The 16,890-nt window shown below is 41.9% G+C and overlaps 1 protein-coding gene across 2 annotated transcripts in view; it reads left to right on the top strand.

The window, feature by feature from the left end:
* The first annotated feature begins 5,500 nt into the window (after window positions 1-5,500).
* Window positions 5,501-16,890, top strand: part of LOC311121990 (platelet-activating factor receptor-like) — a 51,151-nt gene continuing 39,761 nt past the window's right edge. The window contains exons 1-3 of one of the 2 annotated variants that reach the window (XR_014612367.1): window positions 5,501-5,679; window positions 11,598-11,663; window positions 11,873-13,144. The gene's annotated coding sequence lies outside the window, so the exon portion shown is untranslated. Of the gene's footprint in view, window positions 5,680-11,597; window positions 11,664-11,872; window positions 13,145-16,890 lie in introns of those variants that run through there. The other variant, XM_084196417.1, reaches the window with a different exon arrangement.

Below are 16,890 nucleotides of genomic sequence, written 5' to 3'. Positions count from 1 at the left end.
AACAGCTTCTACCCCCAAGCCATAAGACTCCTGAACAGCTAATCATGGCTACCCTGACTATTTGCACTTCCCCTCCACCACCACCCCCACCCCATATTTTTACGCTGCTGCTACTCTGTTAATTATTTATGCATAGTCACTTTAACTCTACCCACATGTACATATTATCTAAACTTCCTCAACTAGCCGGTGCCCCCGCACATTGACTCTGCACCGGTACCCCCCTGTATACAGTGGGGAGAACAAGTATTTGATGCACTGCCGATTTTGCAGGTTTTCCTACTTACAAAGCATGTAGAGGTCTGTAATTTTTTATCATAGGTACACTTCAACTGTGAGAGACGGAATCTACAATAAAAATCCAGAAAATCACATTGTATGATTTTTAAGTAATTAATTTGCATTTTATTGCATGACATAAGTATTTGATACATCAGAAAAGCAGAACTTAATATTTGGTACAGAAACCTTTGTTTGCAATTACAGAGATCATACGTTTCCTGTAGGTCTTGACCAGGTTTGCACACACTGCAGCAGGGATTTTGGCACACTCCTCCATACAGACCTTCTCCAGATCCTTCAGGTTTCGGGGCTGTCGCTGGGCAATACGGACTTTCAGCTCCCTCCAAAGATTTTCTATTGGGTTCAGGTCTGGAGACTGGCTAGGCCACTCCAGGACCTTGAGATGCTTCTTACGGAGCCACTCCTTAGTTGCCCTGGCTTTGTGTTTCGGGTCGTTGTCATGCTGGAAGACCCAGCCACGATCCATCTTCAATGCTCTTACTGAGGGAAGGAGGTTGTTGGCCAAGATCTCGCGATACATGGCCCCATCCATCCTCCCCTCAATACGGTGCAGTCGTCCTGTCCCCTTTGCAGAAAAGCATCCCCAAAGAATGATGTTTCCACCTCCATGCTTCACGGTTGGGATGGTGTTCTTGGGGTTGTACTCATCCTTCTTCTTCCTCCAAACACGGCGAGTGGAGTTTAGAACAAAAAGCTCTATTTTTGTCTCATCAGACCACATGACCTTCTCCCATTCCTCCTCTGGATCATCCAGATGGTCATTGGCAAACTTCAGACGGGGCTGGACATGCGCTGGCTTGAGCAGGGGGACCTTGCGTGCGCTGCAGGATTTTAATCCATGACGGCGTAGTGTGTTACTAATGGGTTTCTTTGAGACTGTGGTCCCAGCTCTCTTCAGGTAATTGACCAGGTCCTGCCGTGTAGTTCTGGGCTGATCCCTCACCTTCCTCATGATCATTGATGCCCCACGAGGTGAGATCTTGCATGGAGCCCCAGACCGAGGGTGATTGACCGTCATCTTGAACTTCTTCCATTTTCTAATAATTGCGCCAACAGTTGTTGCCTTCTCACCAAGCTTCTTGCCTATTGTCCTGTAGCCCATCCCAGCCTTGTGCAGGTCTATAATTTTATCCCTGATGCCCTTACACAGCTCTCTGGTCTTGGCCATTGTGGAGAGGTTGGAGTCTGTTTGATTGAGTGTGTAGACAGGTGTCTTTTATACAGGTAACGAGTTCAAACAGGTGCAGTTAATACAGGTAATGAGTGGAGAACAGGAGGGCTTCTTAAAAGAAAAACTAACAGGTCTGTGAGAGCCGGAATTCTTACTGGTTGGTAGGTGATCAAATACTTATGTCATGCAATAAAATGCAAATTAATTTCTTAAAAATCATACAATGTGATTTTCTGGATTTTTGTTTTAGATTCCGTCTCTCACAGTTTAGGTGTACCTATGATAAAAATTACAGACCTCTACATGCTTTGTAAGTAGGAAAACCTGCAAAATCGACAGTGTATCAAATACTTGTTCTCCCCACTGTATATAGCCTCCCTACTGTTATTTTATTTTACTTCTGCTCTTTTTTTCTCAACACTTTTTTGTTGTTGTTTTATTTTACTTTTTTATAAAAAAATTAATGCATTGTTGGTTAAGGGCTGTAAGTAAGCATTTCACTGTAATGTCTACACCTGTTGTATTCGGCGCATGTGGCCAATAAGATTTGATTTGATTTGATTTGATATTCCCTAAGAATCAATGGCTATTTATCATTAATTAAAAATTCCAAAAATGGATGTACCAATCCTGGATTGCCCCTTTAATGTACTTGATGCTGCATTCATAACCAAGTGGTAATGACAAGTTGTGAAGTCGTAAATACTAATCTAAAAGTACAGTCATCATGCTTGTAAACAAATTATAGTGTTCAAAAAATATATGAATAGATTTGTTTTTAGAAATGTTTTGTTGTTGCATTTAACTGCTGAGTAAAATGTTTTGCCCACGCTATATATGGCTATATCAGGATTAGTAAAGGCCCAGTGCACTACTTTCAGTGATCATTTTTTTGTTTCTTTACATTGTGATTTTTCAGGGGATGCTGCAGCACCCTCAGCACCCCTACTTCCCACGGCTATGCAGTCATCCACAGCTACTGTTCACAAAAGATGACACAAGGGTCTTATCCCATCAGAACCCAAAATACACACTTGTTTTGTATATGTCATGGACTGTCAGTCCTTGAGTCTAGAGCTCTGTATATGAATTTGAGAGGGTTTACTTTTACCTAGTCCCATTATTCAGTTCAGCTGTTTACCAAAAGAAGTAGAGGGGGCGTCCGGTTTGTTGTTTATCGAATCACAGACTGCAGCTTTAAGCCATTGATATTTGACTTAATTATTCCCCAGAGAAGCAGAAGAATAATAGCCATTAATGACCAATGGAACAAGAAAGCTATTTGTTCTGAAATTTGGTTTAGGGATAGGACTACACAACAGTAAGTGTGAGAGGCAGCAGTGGCACCACAGGTCCCAGAGGTGGCACCACAGGTCCCCGAGTGGTGTGGCGAAACAAAGATGACAGGGTGGCAGGTAGCTTAGTGGGTAAGAGCGTTGTGCCAGTAACCGAAAGGTCGCTGGTTCTAATCCCCGGGCCGACTAGGTGAAAAATCTGTCGATGTGCCCTTAAGCAAGGCACTTAACCCTAAATGCTCCTGTAAGTCGCTCTGGATAAGAGCGTCTGCTAAATGACTAAAAAAATATATATATATATTTTTTTTTTTTTAAATAATGATGGAGGGATGATCAGGGACCCCTTTAGGTATATAAAAAAATATGTAAAGTTATTTGATAAAATATTGCATTTGGCCTTTACTACTATAGGCCATAGAAATGCATTGAATAACACATTCATAAATGGCAAAAAATATTCAAAAAATAAATCATAAGGAATAAGGCTTTGAAGTGTCTGTCCTATATCTAGGAGATATAAGAAGGTTAAGGAAATATTTTAGTTTTTTTGGACAAATATTTAAAACCCCTTATTTTTGTTGGGACAAAACTACCTCCATACTTCCATTCATTTGTATGGTTTACCTTCAGATGAGTTCATGATGAGGTCATAGAGCAAAACGGATCTTGTTCGTGAGAGTCTCCCCTTTCCATAGTGGGGTCATATTAGTGTGTAGCCCAAACGGTTTGGATGCTACATCAGCGTTACCGACTTCAAACGAGTCCCGTGACAGTTGTGGGGGGTCATAGAGCAAAATGAAGAACATCATTGTGTTCGTGAGAGTCTCCCCTTTCCATAGAGTGGAGAAGACCAATTTTCGGGATGTTTCATGGTCTGACAAACACAGCTGTAGCTCGGCCACCTTCCACAGCAGACGCGGAAGGCCGACACAGGCGGATGTGGTGGATTGAGACGCAGGCCATGCCCGGCCAAACTGAGCAATCGTGGTAGAAGGGCCTTGGTCAGGGAGGTGACCAAGAACCCGATGGTCACTCTGACAGAGCTCCAGAGTTCCTCTGTGGCGATGGGAGAACCTTCCAGAAGGACAACCATCTCTGCAGCACTCCACCATTCAGGCCTTTATGGCCAGATGGAAGCCACTGTTCAGTAAAAGGCACATGACAGCCTGCTTGGAGTTTGCCAAAAGGCACCTAAAGACTCTCTGACCATGAGAAACAAGATTCTCTGGTCTGATGAAACCAAGATTGAATTATTTGGCCTAAATGCCAAGTGTCACGTCTGGAGGAAACCTGGCACCATCCCTACGGTGAAGCATGGTGGTGGCAGCATCATGCTGTGTGGATGTTTTTCAGCGGCAGGGACTAGGAGACTAGTCAGGATCGAGGGAAAGATGAACGGAGCAAAGTACAGAGAGATCCTTTATGAAAACCTGCTCCAGAGCGCGCAGGACCTCAGACTGGGGCAAAGGATCACCTTCCAACAGGATAGCGACCCTAAGCACACAGCCACGACAACGCAGGAGTGGCTTCGGGACAAGTCTCTGAATGTCCTTGAGTTGCTCAGCCAGAGCCCAGACTTGAACCCGATTGAACATCTCTGGAGAGACCTGAAAATAGCTGTGCTTGAGAGGATCTGCAGAGAAGAATGAGCGAAACTCCCCAAATACAGGTGTGCCAAGCTTGTAGCGTCATACCCAAGAAGACTCAAGGCTGTAATCTCTGCCAAATGTTCTTCAACAAAGTATTTAGGAAAGGGTCTGAATACTTATGTAAATGTAATATTTCCATTTTGTATTTTTTTTTTGCAAAAATTTATAAAAACCAGTTTTTGCTTTGTCATTATGGGGGAATGTGTGTAGATAGATGAGGGAAAAAAACAATTTAATACATTTTTGAATAAGACTGTAACGTAACAAAATGTGATAAAAGTCAAGGGGTCTGAATACTTTCCGAATTCTGGGAGACAGTGGAGTTTGATGAGGGTGGGGAGTATGTGGTCCCAAGGTCTGATGTGTGTGAGGACTCATGCAGCTGAATTTTGAATATGTTGAAGTCTGTCCAGTGTTTTGGCAGGGAGTCTGTAGAGAATGGCATTGAAGTAGTCCAGGCCTGATAAAACAAAGGCATGAATGAGGGTTTCAGTAGTGAGGTCAGTGAGAGGATGTGAGTCGTGAGATGTTTTTGAGGTGGAAGAAGGTTGACTTGTTGATGTTCAGGATGTGGGGTTCAAATGACATAGTGGGGTCAAATGTAAGGTTCCTGACTGTGGAGTTGGAGTGGATGGTGCAGCTGTCGATTGTCATGTTGAGTTGACCCAGTCATACTAAATCCACCAGATCAGAGGCAGTAGGGATGAAACACGTTTTATTGATAGGTGCGTAAATTGGACCATGTCTTGCCTATCTGAGCATTTAAATTGTAAGGAGTACTTTTGGGTGTCAGCGAAAATGTATTGGAGTAAAAAGTGCATTCAGTATTTTCTTTAGGAATGTATTGAAGTAAAAGTAAAAGTAGTCAAAAATATAAATAGTAAAGTACAGATACCCCAAAAAACGATTTAAGTAGTACTTCAAAGTATTTTTACTTAGTTACTTTACATCACTGACAGTAGGTATATGCCCATGAGCTTCCCAAGTACCACAAGGGGTGCACATACTGCAACGACCAATACTTCGGGTTTTCCCATTAAGTTAACGCATGTTCACACCTCTTTATATAGGTAGGGCAGATTATCCCGGAGTGTAGCTCATTGAGCCAGTCTAGTACGCCTCCGTGCTTCATGGTGGATTACGTTATTGTAGTATGTACATTCGCGCAAATGTTTACGATGTAGTCTAAAATACCCTGGTTTATCTACAACACACACGCTTGGAAATACAGAACGCAACGAGGAAGGAGCCACGTGCTAGGGTAAGCGCACATTTCTTACTATTTTCTTAGAAAATGTATGTATTTGTTGTTTTTTTTACAGAAAAAGTAGACAAGTAGAGTAAATGCTATACACAGACTAGGATCCGCGTTAAGATTCTGATTGAGATTTCAAATACATTTTGCTTTTCATTATTAGCCTACCTGTGAAAATGTTCGTTAATTTACAATTATTTAGTGTTTAAAAGTTTTAACAAATGTAGACGTCTAACATCTTTCATTGCATTAATAATGAGTCTCTACTAGAGCCAGAGGTGACTCCTAGAAACCTAAATTATATCATACAGTATTAGAAAACATTGAACAAGCCATTCTTAAAAGGGAAATCTGGGATTGGTACATCCATTTATGGACTTTTAAGTTAACTACATATAGCCATTCATTCTTCAGCTTAGTTCAACTTTCGTACCCCATCAGAACCCAAAATATCGCCTAAGCTTGTTTTATTCCATTGTTTGTATACAATGGAATAACAAACACTAGTGTATAGCTAACATATACAAATGGTTAAAATATAATTTTGATCTCATGGATGGTCAGTCCTTCCATCCATAGCTCTGTCTATGAATTTGAGTGGTAAAACATTTTCAGCAACATCCCTCAGCTGTTTAACAAAAAAGTGGTGGGGGAACTGCTTTGTTGCTCTTAATAGGCAGAATCTTCTGCACACCCAAAAACTGTGCTGGATCATGCAAAATGCTAAACTGGAAAAACAGGAAACACTATAGTTTTACTTTTCCTATTGAAAAACGTCAGTCCAATTAAAAAATACAGGAAAGTACACACACTGAAGGGTAAACAAATACGTTTTGAGCAAAATTGTGTATTTTAGACACAATTGTGAAATGCAAGGGTTTGTCAATTCAAGGAGTTGGTCTTATGGTGCACTCTGATGTAATTGAAATCCCGCCTTCCTTGCGGGAACAATAGAGGAGCAATTTAGGACAAAAGCAGAAAGGAGTGTTTGGAGTGTTTATCCAACTGAATTTAGGATCACGCGGACACTACAAAGTGGGCTGACAGGCTGTGTGAAGGCAAAGCTTCTGGAAGGCTGGCTGGACCAGCACAGGAGAGTTGAGCATAGTTCAGTGATTACGCGTTGCACTCTTTCACCAAGTTGTAAAAGGAACAGAAACGGGCTACTCTTTAGTTGACTGATGTAGCTGGCAAGGTAACTGCTGTTCAACTTAACTAGTGTTTATTCGCAGTGCTGAGCTAGTATTGTAACTGACATGTAACGTTAGCTAATGTTTCATCCCCTCTCGACTGAGGTGAATGAATAAGCTACGCTAGTGAGAAGGTACCACAGAACTAATTCCCTACTTTTCACACTGACACAGTAATAAACAGCTCTAACGTTACAGGCTTCACTGTCATGGTGCACAGTAGAAGCCTGCGGGGGACGACTTCTTCATCCCGCTTAGGGCTCTTGCAGTGAACGTATTACCCCACACCGTCGGTAACAAGTCATGAAGGCATTCAAATTCCACGTGACCGTTTAGTCCCGGTAATTAGGCTTCTCCAAGCTCAGATGCAGCTGATGGTGTGATGGGTGATTTAAAGGAGTCGGGCGCAGGAGGGTAAATCACTGAATAACAGGATTTATTCCGGAAAACAGAGTTATGCAGTAATGCGTCAAAACAGTCCAGTGCACAAAACAGGCGCACTGGAACCAACAAGGCACACAGGGTAAATAACCTGGTGATACAAAATACAAGGAGCTCCACCGAGCCTCACTGTCCTCACAATAAACAATCACACACAAAGACAAGGGGGCAGAGGGAACACTTATACAGGTACTGATGAGGGGAATTGAACCAGGTGTGTGTAATGAACAAGACAAAACCAATGGAATGATGAAATGAGGAGCGGCAGTGGCTAGAACGCCGGTGACGTTGAACGCCAAAGCCTGCCCGAACAAGGAGAGGTGGCAGCTTCGGAGGGAGTTGTGACAGATGGTCATTAGTAGCCTACCAAACTTGCTAACTGCCTGGTACTCAGACACGACATTTTTTATTTATTTTTTTGTGTATGGGTGGTCCCGGGGATCGAACCCACTACCTTGGCGTTACAAGCGCCGTGCTCTACCAGCTGAGCTACAGAGGACCAAAATAAATCATTCTGGTCCCCTGTGGGAATCGAACCCACAACCCTGGCGTTGCAAGCGCCATGCTCTACCAACTGAGCTACACGGGACTACATAGGCTATGCAATTGCGCAAGAAAACAGAGTGATGGCCTCTACTAAAAAGAGGAGGATCCCATCAGCTTTCTATAGGCTAAGCCTACTATATTTATTTCTCAACTTTCCTAATATTAAGCACCTTACTTATCTTTACAACAGGAGTATAGCCTACCTGGCTGGCATGAAAATGAACCACGGGAAAAGCGTCCTCCATTCGCAATTTAAGTGTATAGATTACATGTCTTTTTTCCCGCTGCCCCTGTTTCGAGATTGGACCATTATCATGTACCTTTCTAAATCAAAACAAATGTCACACATATTATTTAGTATATGTAAAGATTAAATCGAGAATAGTCTGATGGGTGACAATATTAGCCTATCACTTGTGAATTATATATTTTCACTTGTGAATGATGCCCAGCATAAGAAACAAAGCCTTTTTCGTTGCGACTTTTTCGAATCATAGTCACACACCTCATGTAGCCTAGCCCATAGGCCTATATGTTTTGAAAAGGTTTGTATCACAACTAAAGTGGCCAAATAACCTCTTAAAATTCAGCACATGAATCCGCTTTACAAGGGGTGTAGAGCCTAACTGGCATACATAAGCAGCGCGTGAGTTTCAAGTTTGGGGAAGTACATTTTCACCATAAAATGCACCTTTATAATAAAAGCATTACATGCATAATCATATTTGCGGTCACTTTTGATAATGGTATTTTCCCGCTAATGGAACATTTGCGCTTATAGCCTACTGCCATGTGAGCATTGCTGCGCTTATAATGTGAATAAATAGCCTAATAGTTTATCAACATTTTAAGCTAAACGTTCTGATCTGTTGCGTCAGCCACATTGCATAAAAACGTTTTTGTTGTTGTTAGTGGTTGTATTAATTTAAGATCTATCGCATCCCACAACTGTCCCAGACTATGTTTGGAATATTTATTTCTCGCACAGAATAGAATAGGTCAACTTTGTACTATGGGGGATAGTAGATTGACATAGGCTAGCGCTTTTGCTGTTCGTTAGGCCGACTCATCTTGTTGGCTGACGAAAAGTAAATGTGGACAGTTGTTCCAATATCTTCAATATGCACCTCGGAATTGGATAAGGACGCGCACCGTTGTGTCCCCGACGTGTCTGTCTTCACTTGTAGCCTTTGAGAAAGACCGGATCACGTGATGGAGAGTCATGTGAGTGAGAGGGGCTTCGGAGTGCACAGCACTCAGGGAGAAAAGCACAACGCAGCACTCCTGGCCAAGGGCACAACGGCCACTGGCCGCAAAAGGCATGGATTTTTTTAGGGTGCATTAAGGCCACACAAACGGGATGCTGCCGGGAAATTAGAGGAATTATCAAGTGCTTGTCAAATTGTGAATGAGAGACTGATGAAGTGCGTACAGCCTGCGCAAAAAACAAAGCAGAGCTCATGCCTTCCAAGCAACTTTTTTCAAATCATCATTAGAGTCGCATCATGCAGCCATACAATGTATTAAACATAAAAACATATAGCCCAACGTTTTTAGAACAACTAAAGTTACATTAATACCTCTAAATTAAGCATATAGGAGTACCTATTTCTTTGTTAACTGCTCAACACAGAATAGCCGCATGTGCGCACTCCCTAAAATCGTTTGGAAAAAATATCCTTTCTATTTTATTCAGCTTTGTTCAATTGTATTCTTCATACTATAATATAAAAGAATGCCACGGAATTCTAAGCAAATCTTGTCTGCTAAATGAACTAGTGTATCCCACAGCCATTTGGCATAGCCAGATCAGGACCTAACATAAGGACAACTCATATGCTACTCTGTTCTTTTGAAATAGACTACATTTTCTTCATATCATGTTTCTGTAGACCTGTCTAAAATAAATAATGGATTTATTGTGATGGTGTAGGCTATATTACAAGGATTTGTTATACTTTTTAAAATGTAGATGTTCCAAAGGTCTGCATTAGAGCCTTGTAGGCTATGTGTGGAAGCCAGGAGATGCTAAATGTGTTTGTTAATTAACGGTCAATTACTGTGAGACCGACAGTTATTTGCTTGACAATCACAGGCTGACAAAATTCTGGGACCACCACAGCCCTAATCCTGCTCCCTCCTGCACCTGCTGGCTTTCTGTCTGACTCCCACCCGCTACCGCAAGAACTGGTCCCAAACCCAACTGCAGTCCCGCAATGTTATTTTAGGCATATGTGACGCAGCTCACTTGCCAGCCATGGTCCCAGCAATTTTGCACCCTATAGAAAATATCAAATGGACAAAAATAACTTAAGAAATAGGTTAAATTACCACAGATTTTAACATGGCCCTTACATTGTATTAGTGGGCTATATCAGCCAATATGCTAGATGTAGTTTGAAGAGAGCAGAGTTGGCGAGACTTGCACTTTCTCTTGAGCTATTTTCATAGCCTACCTTTTAGGAGTGGGAAGATTTTTAGACTGAGAAATATGGGTGATCAATATTTAGGCCTATTTCTAGGCAATGTAGTAAACTATAGCCTAATCATAATAGGCCTATTTAGGATGTACATTTCCTTGGAACTGTCCCATGCTTCTCCGCCCATGTATACTTAGGCTATAGCCTACTCTATTTAATTGAGACCACACGTGCACCTGATCTCGCAGGTATGGCTACTGAACTGGAAGCAGCAAGAATGATGACAGCAACACTTGCTACGTTTTGCATAGTCCTATAGGATATAGCCTACATTTTAGGAGGACAATTTGCAGGCAGAGACAAACAAATGGGTAATCCATACTTATTGAAAATGAAAAGGCCCAATGCTAGCTCACCATACTAGCCTAACGTATGTGCGCATGGTGCCTTTTCCTTTTCAATCATGATTACGTTTTTTGATTGCGTTTCGACTCACGTTGGTTGAGCGCCCTCCACTTCTTTTCATTATCAATATTTATTTACAGACACTGTAGGAAACTACAGTCTAATCATATTTAAGTTAATTTCATATTCAAGTTAACTGCCACGTGATTCTCCGCCAATGTAGGCAGCCTATTTTATTTAAATGAGAACACACATATTAGGTGCACTTGAACTCTCACGCCCAACTAGGAAAGGAGACGGAGGCTACTGAAGTTGAAGCAGTGAATTCTGAGTGTGTGAATAATGTGAAAAAATTGTTTTTAATACAACAGGTAGGGCTAACGCATACAAAGCAGAAAGAGGTCTGTTTCTAAATAATCAGTGGCACAACAAAAATATTTTCATCCCAAAGTCGTCTGTCTGACCGCCTGCAGCATGAAAAAAGCAGACCCTGTCACAATGATCTCTGTCGGGACCCGCAGGCATCCCACCGGAATGCAGCCCTCTAGTGCTGTCAGTTATACACAACTGTCAGGGCGTCAGTGAAATGCGGTAGGCGAAGTCAAGCGCAGGACACAGAGCTGATCAGAAGACGTACTTTACTCGAAGGTAAAATAAAGAACAACAACCTCCACACAGGGAGGGAACAAACCCGCACACTAACGACAGCCGAAACATGAACAAACACACACAACAAACAGTGTAAGACAGAGGGTTAAATAGGGAAGACAGGTGTAACCAATAAAGACAGAACAAGTCGAACATCGATACATGGATCGGTAGCAGCTAGTACTCCGGTGACGACGAACGCCGAAGCCTGCCCGAGCAAGGAGGAGGGGCAGCCTCGGCTGAATCCGTGACTATGTTCATCATGTCTTAGCAGGATCAGATGGTGACAGCGGTCCCAGCAGGGTCAGACAGCCAGGGAAGACCAGTCTACGGAGCTCAGGTGAATTCTGCAGTATATTCAGTGAATAATAAACAGTTCCATCTTCAATTGATGGGTAGACCTACAGTAGCCACAGGACAGCAGTTTAAAGCTACAGTCTGGGATCTGGGAATAATGGTCATTTCAATTATTGAACCATCGATTCTATTCTAGAATAATATAATGTATAAATGTACACCAAGGTAATTCTTTGTCATGCCTCATTTTAGGATGATCAGATGGTGACAGGGGTCTCCACAGAGTCAGGCAGCCAGGGAAAACCAGTCTGTGACAGAGGTGAATTTTTGCAGATACAACACTTCATTCTCTCTATGCAGCAAACACTGGACAAGTCAGATGCTCTTTTAAGGCAGTCTGACAAACCTCCAAAGTTGATTTCCAAACTGTATCAAGGGTTGATAGAGGCTTTACCCGATGACACAAAACAAAAATGTGAGGAAGACCTGGTAGAAGCTATTGATGACGATGAATGGATACAGATATGTTTGAATGCTCAGTAATGTTGATATCATCTCAGACATAAATTACTTCAGTTTAAGACCATCCATAGAATGAACTATATGCCAGTGAAACTGAATATCATGCACTCAGAAATTGTATTATTCTGCTGGAGGTGTAAAGCACAAAAGGGGACATATTTACAAATGTTGCGGTCTTGTGAAAGCTGGCTGAATTCTGGCAAAGAGTATGTTCTTTTATCTCAGCATGTCTACAGATTCTCTCTTCTCTCTGTTTTTGTTTGCTTGGAAATGTTGATACTGGAGACTGTTATCAAAAGAAACTGTGTAACCAAGCATTTATAGTGGCTAATAAATGCATTGCCATTAATTGGAAGGTTGGTTATCCTCCCACAATGTATGGAAGAAATGTCTAGTTATGTACAGTATCACTACATTTGTTTTAAGATTAAGGGTATACTTTGCAACTTTCATAAGGTCTCAATGTCTAATATGGAATACTGTACGAAAAAAAGGAGTCTGTATTGAAAACATGCCCACGTCAGGGGAGATTTAGGAAATCCCTAGCTGCTGGGCTACTCAGTCCTGGCCCTGGGGGTCTGCTGTACTGTTGTCACTCTGGCCTTGGCCTAACACACCTGAAAGATCCTAAAGCTGAGTGGGGTGTTTTGGGTTGGGGCGCTACAGGGCCGTGGATCCCTAGAGGCAGGACGGGGTGACCCAGCTATATTGTGTGCAAGTAAAAAGAGCTCTACAGTACTATTAGGCCTATGATATTAATGATATGGAGGGTGTACTGTTTCTGTGTGTTAATGTGTAGGTGTGTTTTCATTAAACTTTAGTTTTCCAAACCTTTTTCTTGAAACAAAAAAAATTTATGGGAAGGAAATTGTGTTGGGGAGAGTTGAGTTATTGACTAGACTGGGTCGGGCGTGTAGACGGCTCGGGTTGGCTGGTTGGTCTGGCTGAAATGTAATATAGAGGATGTCTTTAAAGACAATTAAAAGTTGTCCTTGTACTTTGTTCATTTGTTAGGCTATTGGTTAAAGGTGCAACACAAAATTGATTATTGAATTATCATGGATCTAGTTTAGTCTTATCAATCACTTAAACATATTTACTAATCTCTTACCCATCTTGATGACTGTGGGCATTCTTGCATACTTTATGTTGTTCTAAATAGAGATGGCTAGAAGGGTCATGGGTCATATTAGATTGTGTAGAAATGCAGGAAATGTGCTTTAGATGCCCCAAAAAATGGGAGGACCCCCGGACCCCCTGCCAATGTATGTCCCCATCTGCAAATAGCGCTGCTGGGTGATTTAAAAAATAATAGTAAATCTATCAATAATATAATAATAAAATGTTTATTTTTAATTTACAATAAGTAGAATCATTGAGAATAGAAAGGTTCAGAACTTTTGTTAAACATCACAGCACAGTTGAAAAAATGTATAGCAAATATAAATCAGAACTGGATGGTGTTCAGAGATAGATGGGAGGGGTTGAATGGAGCTGAAGGTTGGGACTAAAAACAAACAAAAGATAACTATTGTCAAATATGCTGTGTCCGTAAAATGTACATAAAGTGGGGAAAAAAAGTAGTTAGTCAGCCACCAATTGTGCAAGTTCTCCCACTTAAAAAGATGAGAGAGGCCTGTAATTTTCATCATAGGTACACGTCAACTATGACGGACAAATTGAGAAAAAGAAATCCAGAAAATCACATTGTAGGATTTTTAATGAATTTATTTGCAAATTATGGTGGAAAATAAGTATTTGGTCACCTACAAACAAGCAAGGTTTCTGGCTCTCACAGACCTGTAACTTCTTATTTAAGAGGCTCCTCTGTCCTCCACTCATTACCTGTATTAATGGCACCTGTTTGAACTTGTTATCAGTATAAAAGACACCTGTCCACAACCTCAAACAGTCACACTCCAAACTCCACTATGGCCAAGACCAAAGAGCTGTCAAAGGACACCAGAAACAAAATTGTAGACCTGCAACAGGCTTGGCAGACTGAATCTGCAATAGGTAAGCAGCTTGGTTTGAAGAAATCAACTGTGGGAGCAATTATTAGGAAATGGAAGACATACAAGACCACTGATAATCTCCCTCGATCTGGGGCTCCACGCAAGATCTCACCCCGTGGGGTCAAAATGATCACAAGAACGGTGAGCAAAAATCCCAGAACCACACGGGGGGACCTAGTGAATGACCTGCAGAGAGCTGGGACCAAAGTAACAAAGCCTACCATCAGTAACACACTACGCCGCCAGGGACTCAAATCCTGCATTGCCAGACGTGTCCCCCTGCTTAAGCCAGTACATGTCCAGGCCCGTCTGAAGTTTGCTAGAGTGCATTTGGATGATCTAGAAGAGGATTGGGAGAATGTCATATGGTCAGATGAAACCAAAATAGAACTTTTTGGTAAAAACTCAACTCGTCGTGTTTGGAGGACAAAGAATGCTGAGTTGCATCCAAAGAACACCATACCTACTGTTAAGCATGGGGGTGGAAACAGCATGCTTTGGGGCTGTTTTTCTGCAAAGGGACCAGGACGACTGATCCGTGTAAAGGAAAGAATGAATGGGGCCATGTATCGTGAGATTTTGAGTGAAAACCTCCTTCCATCAGCAAGGGCATTGAAGATGAAACGTGGCTGGGTCTTTCAGCATGACAATGATCCCAAACACACCTCTCGGGCAACGAAGGAGTGGCTTCGTAAGAAGCATTTCAAGGTCCTGGAGTGGCCTAGCCAGTCTCCAGATCTCAACCCCATAGAAAATCTTTGGAGGGAGTTGAAAGTCCGTGTTGCCCAGCGACAGACCCAAAACATCACTGCTCTAGAGGAGATCTGCATGGAGGAATGGGCCAAAATACCAGCAACAGTGTGTGAAAACCTTGTGAAGACTTACAGAAAACGTTTGACCTGTGTCATTGCCAACAAAGGGTATATAACAAAGTATTGAGAAACTTTTGTTATTGACCAAATACTTATTTTCCACCATAATTTGCAAATAAATTCATTAAAAATCCTACAATGTGATTTTCTGGATTTGTTTTCCTCATTTTGTCTGTCATAGTTGACGTGTACCTATGATGAAAATTACAGGCCTCTCTCATCTTTTTAAGTGGGAGAACTTGCACAATTGGTGGCTGACTAAATAATTTTTTTCCCCACTGTAGTATGTATAAGCTGGAAGTAGAAGCCTAAGTGTTGTTGTACATTAGTTTACTCCAATTAGGGGAGGGATGGTAGGTTTAGGGGAAAATAATAAAGGAAAATATATTTTAAAATACAGTGCTATGAAAAAGTATTTGCCCCTGTCACGGACGTTTAAGGACGGGTCAGACTAAGGCGCAGCGTGAAATGCGTACATGTTTATTTACCGATAAACACACGACAAAACAAACAAAACGTGAAGTCCTAAGGCTGAACACAAAACTAGCCTAAACACGGAACAAGATCCCACAACTAACGAGTGCAAATAGGCTGCCTAAGTATGATCCCCAATCAGAGACAACGAGCGACAGCTGCCTCTGATTGGGAACCACACCGGCCAACATAGATCTACACATACTAGATCATTCACATAGATATACACAGCATCGAATATTCACACCCTGACTCAACATATAAGAGTCCCCTGCGTCAGGGCGTGACAGCCCCTTTTCTAATTTTCTCTACTTTTGCATATTTGTGATACTGAATGTTATCAGATCTTCAACCAAAACCTAATATTAGATAAAGGGAACATAAGTGAACAAATAATACAACAATTACATATTTATGTCATTTATTTCATAAACAAAGTTATGCAACACCCAATTCCCCTGTGTGAAAAAGTAATTGCCCCCTTACACTCAATAACTGGTTGTGCCACCTTTAGCTGCAATGACTCCAAACAACTGCTTCCTGTAGTTGTTGATCAGTCTCTCACGTTGCTGTGGAGGACTTTTGGCCCACTCTTCCATGCAGAACTGCTTTAACTCAGTGACGTGTGGGTTTTCAAGCATGAACTGCTCGTTTCAAGTCCTGCCACAACATCTCAATTGGGATTAGGTCTGGACTTTGACTAGGCCATTCCAAAACTTCCAATTTGTTGCTTTTTAGCAATTTTCATGTAGACTTGGTTGTGTGTTTTGGATCATTGTCTTGCTGCATGACCCAGCTGCGCTTCAGCTTCAGCTCACAGACGGATGGTCTGACATTCTCCTGTAGAATTCTCTGATACAGAGCAGAATTCATGGTTCCTTCTATTAAGGCAAGTCGTCCAGGTCCTGAGGCAGCAAAGCATCCCCAAACCATCACACCACCACCACCATGCTTGACCATTGGTATGATGTTCTTACTGTGGAATGCAGTGTTTGGTTTTCACCAGGCATAATGGGACCCATCTTGTCCAAAAAGTTGACTCAAGTTTGCCAAAAAGCACCTGGATGATCATCAAGACTCTTGGAAGAATGTTCTATGGACAGATGATTCAAAAGTATAACTTCTTGGACGACATGGTTCCAGTAATGCCTGGCGAAAACCAAACACTGCATTCCACAGTAAGAACATCATACCAAAGGTCAAGCGTGGTGGTGGTGGTGTGATGGTTTGGGGACGCTTTGCAGCCTCAGGACCTGGACGACATGCCTTAATAGAAGGAACCATGAATTCTGCTCTGTATCAGAGAATTCTACAGGAGAATGTCAGACCATCCGTCTGTGAGCTGAAGCTGAAGCGCAGCTGGGTCATGCAGCAAGACAATGATCCA

The sequence above is a fragment of the Coregonus lavaretus genome (assembly GCF_964263955.1).
Source record: "Coregonus lavaretus genome assembly, contig: HAP1_SCAFFOLD_447, whole genome shotgun sequence".
Classification (NCBI taxonomy): domain Eukaryota; kingdom Metazoa; phylum Chordata; class Actinopteri; order Salmoniformes; family Salmonidae; genus Coregonus; species Coregonus lavaretus.
Note: the sequence above shows the minus strand (reverse complement) of the source record. Positions and strands in the feature narration are given on the sequence as shown.